At 31.4% G+C, this 6,664-nt stretch overlaps 1 long non-coding RNA gene across 2 annotated transcripts; it reads right to left on the bottom strand.

Moving 5' to 3' along the window:
- Positions 1-859: 859 nt before the first annotated feature.
- Positions 860-5,174, bottom strand: LOC145109649 (uncharacterized). Of its 2 annotated transcripts, XR_013709119.1 has the most exons (4): positions 4,815-5,174; positions 2,798-2,910; positions 1,497-1,536; positions 860-1,410 (listed from the first exon to the last, which is right to left on the bottom strand). It is a non-coding gene; the product is annotated as an uncharacterized LOC145109649 (long non-coding RNA). The 2 variants fall into 2 exon arrangements; XR_013709118.1 differs by having other exon boundaries at positions 860-1,536.
- Between the last annotated feature and the right edge of the window lie 1,490 nt (positions 5,175-6,664).

Below are 6,664 nucleotides of genomic sequence, written 5' to 3' on the forward strand. Positions count from 1 at the left end.
CTATATTTTATTTATAAATTGTACAAAGCAAACATGTTTGAAGTTGAATGACTCCCGTTCCATTCCTTCAATCCAAACCAAACATGATAATGGAATGTAAATAATTCATTCCATTCATTCGTGATTCTATTCCATCGCACCAAACACTCTTACTTCATAAAATCAAATATAAAATTAACTTTGGTGTAAAAGCACACATAGGTACCAATATCTTTATCATCTGTAGTCGACTGTATAAGGCTAAAGGGTGTGGTGATGTTTTTGCCAATGGTAAAACTGTGCCACAAAGGTGCCACATTAGCTTTTATATTTTTTTTACAATTTTTACCTATAAACTAGGGTGTGGTAATGGTTTTACCTATGAACTTTTTCCTTTTTTTTTAAATTAAAAAAATATAAAAATCACATAAAACAAAAAATAAATATCAATTACTTTGTTTAATACTTGTAAACGTAAATATTAAGTATTTATCCTAAATAATAACTTTTATATTGTATTAATATATAAAATATAATTATTTGAAATTGATAATGGGCGTGTTCGGAAAAATTAGCTGGTAGCGGATAACTTGTAGTGGGTAGCGGGTAGCTTGTAACTTGTAGCGTTTTGTTAAACGCTACATGAAGTAGCATTTGGATTTGGAGCGTTTTGTTTAAACTAAACGTTAGAAGCTTATAGTGTCAAACAAAGCTTTTTGTTCAAAACGGAGCAGTTTGTCAAACGCTAGAAGCTAAAAGCTTTCAAACGCTCCCAAACGCTCCGTGCCGAACACGCCCAATGTATACATATTTGGTTTTACTCAAAAATTCATCTAAGATTCCATAATAAATTAATAAGAATATATTGAGATATCCGATTGTTTTTATGTATATATTCCATAGAATTGTAAAAGAAATGTCGAGTATATTACACAGTGATATGGTTTAATTTCAGCCGAATAAACATCATTTTCAAATAAAACTCGGCCCAATTGATAAATTCTTTCATTTGAACGGTAAGCCCAACCGTGCAAACATACCAATGGTAAATCACCGCCGGCAAAAAAAAAAAAGTAGGGGCGGTGTTCACGGCCGGTAAAGGTGTCCACGTCGGACTACCGTCGGTGAATCCGTTATGATACCGTTCAGCCTAAGAGTTTCTAAGTTATTCAACATCCCAAAAAACAGAAATCTCTCACTTTCAAAATCATCACGATCACGAAAAAATCTTTGTATATCTTCCTTGTTAATTTCTCCATATTTCTCTCTATAAATCTGAAGCTCTTTTCCATCATCTTAATATCTTTCTCCTTCTAAATAAGCATATTTTTAAGTATCTGAATGGCTTCTTGATCATATTCCGCTTGTTCTTCCATCATTCTCTGATACTGCAACGCCTCCATTTCAATGGAAGCTTTCTCAGTTTTCAATCTTGTAATCATCGCCATGGAAAAAGGGTGAAAATGTAAATTAACAAATTGTTAAGAGTAGAGTGATTTATGTGAGTGTAAACCTACTTGGGTGTGAACCTGACACGAGTAACTGCAGCACCCTCTTCTGTTGACAAATGAATGCTTCCTTTGTTAACATTAGAATGACAGCTTCTTTATTTCATACGGTGAACACAATAAATTGCCACAATACTTATAGTGGCTAGCTTTAGTATAAATAGATGTTGTATTTTCAGTTGTAAGACACCACAAAACAGAAAGTGATAGAGTAATACTTAGAGTGAGTATTAGAGGGTTGTTTTCTTTCTTGTAATTGAGCGTGTAAGCTCTTTCTTTTGTTCCAGTTCAGAATAAAAGTTTGATTCAACCCCAACAATTTAGATCGAGATCCATTTGTTTGTATATTTAACGAGAGAGAAGGTATGTTTGTGTAATACTAAACAATGTTTGAAGTGATTAGGGAGTGAAAGACATTCCTAATGTTTAGGCTAGTTGCATGCTTTGTAAGAACGAGTCTTCTTTGACCAAAAAAGAAAAAAATAATAATGGTTCTCATAACATAAATTCTTTTTACATAATTTCCTTTCTTTATTTTTACTTTATGTTACTGTTATATTTATGCTTAACTTCATTACCGGAAACATGCATGCAATTAAAGTTAATATATCACTGCTAGCAATTACATCAATAAAAAGAAGACGTCAATATGTTTAAACCTTAATGTGAAATGAAAATAAGAAAGTAATGAAGTTTGTTAAATTTCAAACTTACTGTTTCAAATTTCGTATAACACAAGAGTTTTAAATTTATGTTCATAATATAGTGAAATATTGTTTGTTAAATTTGTAGAGCCATTTTGCATAGAACCATTTCGCAGTGGTTAACACCAAACCAGATATGAATTATGAAATATGATGCAACTTCATTGATAACTAGTATTAGTTTGACTTCAATTTTTGGATCCATATAAACCTAACAACATTAATGGCACTTCTGTTCTGGGTTATATTTCAAGTTCGACAGATGAACTTTAACAATATAAGTTCATGTGGACCATCGATGCTCAGCATATACTAATTGATAACAATGCATAAATCTTGTCGGTAGTAAATAATGTAACCTATGCTTCATCGATTCAAAAAAAAAAAAAAAAAACTTGTGTACAGATACCCGATTCCAGAAACAGAAATTGGGATTCAAACCAAACCAGAAATCAGGAAATCAATTAAACGATGAATCAGAAAGAAATAAACCTCTAAATTTAAAATCTAAGAAGAAAATAATGTAGACCATCGATTCGAGAAAAATATGTGTTAACCAGAAAAAGAAAACCGGACAAAACAAACCAAAATCGGAGATACACATACCAGATCGGAGATGAAGAGTAGCCGGCGCCGGCACCGGTGATCTGGAGCGTCGGTCGGAGGAGGGTGGAGCGGAGTTCGTAGGAGGGACGCTATTGCAGGAGAAGCCTTCTCCCCTGCGGTGAAGAACGATGTGAACGTGAGCTGCGATCCATACGAACGAGAAAGAAAAAAAGGCGGGTTATTTTTGTTTAGGTTTTTTTTTAAATTACAAATCTAACCTACTCCTAAACTACACCTTAAATCCACCTATGTTCACGACGGGACTTGAACCTTCAACCTCAAGGAGGGAGAGCAACACCGGATACCGCTGGGCTAGAAGCCGTTTTTGAGAGTCAAAAATATTTTTACTTTTTGTGAAAGTATTTGGATATAACAAAAAAAAAAAAATTAAAAGTACTTGTATATAACAGAAATATTTTTAAAATAACTTTTACCAAAGGTACTTTGTTTTATACATTTACAAAAATTTATTTTCAAAAATATTTTTGTTAAATCCAACTACTCGCCAACTTTGACGGTGGGTAATCTGGGCGGTTGCTCACGGCTCATGTTTTAAAAGGACCTAAAATTCCTAAAGTATATATTATAATTCTATAGAAAATAAAACTAACTTATCTATAAAAAATGTTAGGAGAAGTATTTTCTTTAAATTATTTGTTTTTGTAATGGTTTAACCATATTTGTGTTTTTTTAATATTAATAGTCAATTTTATAATGGTGTGGTATCTATTTTCGATTTGATTTTTATTATATTTATGAGTTTGGAGACCTATTTTTTTCATTTTGTTCTGGGCCCACTATATCTTTGGACCGGCCCCGATATTCACCATCAATAAAGTTAACGTCGACGATAATATATATATATATATATATATATATATATATATATGTATAAAAGGTTTGCTATTATTATTTTTTTGGATCAGCAAATCTAATCTACTATTAATTCCACATATGTTCAAGACGGGACTTGAACCCTTAACCTCATACAGGGGCGGAACACGGACATTAGAACTAGGGGGCCGAATCCAACATTCAAAATAAAATTATATAGAAAGTAATCAATGTTGTTAATGACAATAAAAAGAAAAATTATAATGTTAACAAGAAGTAGTAACTAGTACCAACTATGGTAAACATTAAGAATAGAAAGTAAGATCAATTTTTCTATTTAATACAACCCTATTACTTTACTAAGAGCTTGCTCATGTTCTTTGGTAGATCATCATAGTAACGTTTGTGGATATCATTACAAAGGACTAAAAAAAAGTGACCATAAGAGACTGAGCATAGACAGACTGAAGAAAACCATACTAGTAGACAGTGCAAAAGTTACACAACATAAATGTATGTGAGAATATTGAAGCATACAACCCTTTTATTTCCTACTTTCAAGATATCCATATGTGAAAGAAAGATGCAGTAAGACCAAATGATGGAACTCATTTAACCAAACACAACTATTAAACTGAATTAGACTTATGAAGCCGATTATTCATCTGGTAACTAATAAAACACATTTAGGAGGATAAGACATCTCAGGTAGCAAATAATAGATAAAATTCCCATAACACATCATCTACTGAGTACAATTATTGAAACCCCTTTTCCATTATTTTGGGAACTTAAAGGATTTTAACCCTTAAATCATATATTAAACTAATAAAAAACGATGTTGGCCTACCAATATGAATAAGATACAATAAAGTAAACGGAACAAAAAGTATAATGTACAATTACCTCAAAAGATCAAATAGCCTTCATTATTACTGATTGATAAATTCGATTGTTGAATCTTAAAATGCTCAGTCATGTTCATATTCAAATCAAAATGTTACGAGTACGAAATCTAATTTCAAATTCAAAATGGATGTTAACAATGTAAATTCAAAAAAAATTGTACCAAAACTGGGTTGCAAAACCCTAAAGAACATACAAGAAAATGACAATTCTGGAAAATAAAAGAATTAAAGAGGAGAATGAGAAGGAAGCATACAAATTAATTATGGTAGATTACCATAAAATTGAGCGATTTAGAAGAATCGTTGAAGCAAAGATGGGTTGATTATGAATGACGGCAGTAATGTTTTACAAATATCCTCCCTCTGAAGGTCCTAGGTCTCGCCAATCCTCACATATAGGAGCCCAAACAACGAGGAGGCCACAACCTCATCGGCCCTAAGAGAACCGCTTATGCGTCCATAACCGTTGAGTATTCGTATTTTGAAGGCTAAAAAACGGAGGGGCCATGGCCCCCTCTGGCCCCTTAAAGCATCCGCCCCTGAAATGACCTGTCTATTGGTTCCCTGTTTTGGACAGCTTTTTTTTATATGTTTTCCTGCTGAGAGGCGGAGACAGTAGTATGGGGCAGGCAGATGTTGCGCCACCCCAACCCACATACAGTACGACCAATGTTAAATTGAATTCAAGTTTTTAATGCACCCCCTTTGTTTTATCTATACTTTCCATTTTTCATCCTTCTCTTTTCAAAACTTTAGTTCATACCATATCTAACTTATCATGTTAACTTAATTTATAAAATGAAATAAAAACATTATAAAATATATATATTAAATTATATCTTTAAAAAGATCCAGTCAGTACACACGACCAAATATTGAATATTATTTGTATCGATTTTTTATTCTAATTATATAAAAACAAAAAAATTAAAAATATATATTTTTGAATTAAATATACCATAAGAATGACAAAACTCCAATTTAGGTAGTTTTTTTTAGGAATTTACAACTGAAAATTTATAAAACTAAAGAAGTCATTGAGTATTTCAACATAATTTCATAATATATATATATATATATATATATATATATATATATATATATATATATATATAATTATGCAATCTTATTTACATACAAATGTTTTATGGAGGACAAATTTGTTTATAATGATAAAAAACTTGTTTAAATATATATTAAAGAAGGAAAGGAAATATTTTAAACCTATTTATAAATTTTGAAAATGTTTATTGAGGATAAGAATAAGTTTATAAAAAATAATTATTAATATTAATTGATGTGACATATGATATGACATATAAAATTTAGAATTAATCTATTATATATTATATATAACATTAAAACATATTAGGTTTATGAACAATAACTGACCGAGTCGGTTATTGTTCATTGACTTACAAGTGATACATGTTCTTCTCCATTCTTCCTAATCCAGACGACCCCTTTGTTATCTCTCCACCTTCTCCACCATCATGATCTTTATGTTTCCTCCGCTTGATCTATTTTTCACCAGCTTCGTCTTCCAACAAGAGACCTCATCTCTTTATGACTGACTAATAAATTGTATCCACTGCTATTATCTTACTTCCTTGAACGATTTTATGCCCTAAATTGACTGTCGATTTTGATATTTTACATATAAGAATTGTGCGATTTGTAGTCCTAACTTTTTGCTCCATCGAAGCCAAATCCTCCGACAAAGGTCCATGTTCCTTCCTATTTACGTCGATGGAGAAGAAGGGGGCACTAATACCGGTGAACATAAATTTTGGTAATTTTACATATTCTTTTTGAAAGTAATTCATGTTTACCAATTCAAAATATGAAATCAGTATTTTTACTACTTTTTTACCAATAGTTTTAAGTATGTATCGATTTATTACAACTTCGTTGCAGTTGTAGTCGAATTCCCTATTGGTAGAATCTTAAATTTCAGATTAAAAACAAAGAGATTTTAAGAAAACTCGGTATATCTATTGACACAGTTAACTAAAAATTTGATATGTGAAGTTTTTAGTATGGAGAGTAGAGGCAGACTTGTTGATGATTTGAAGAGTGCAGATGGAGTTGTTCTCTCTGCAATCAATTTGATTTCGCTTCTCTT

The sequence above is a fragment of the Lactuca virosa genome, chromosome 4 (assembly GCF_052849685.1).
Source record: "Lactuca virosa cultivar CGN04683 chromosome 4, Lactuca_virosa_CGN04683_v6, whole genome shotgun sequence".
NCBI classification, from domain to species: domain Eukaryota; kingdom Viridiplantae; phylum Streptophyta; class Magnoliopsida; order Asterales; family Asteraceae; genus Lactuca; species Lactuca virosa.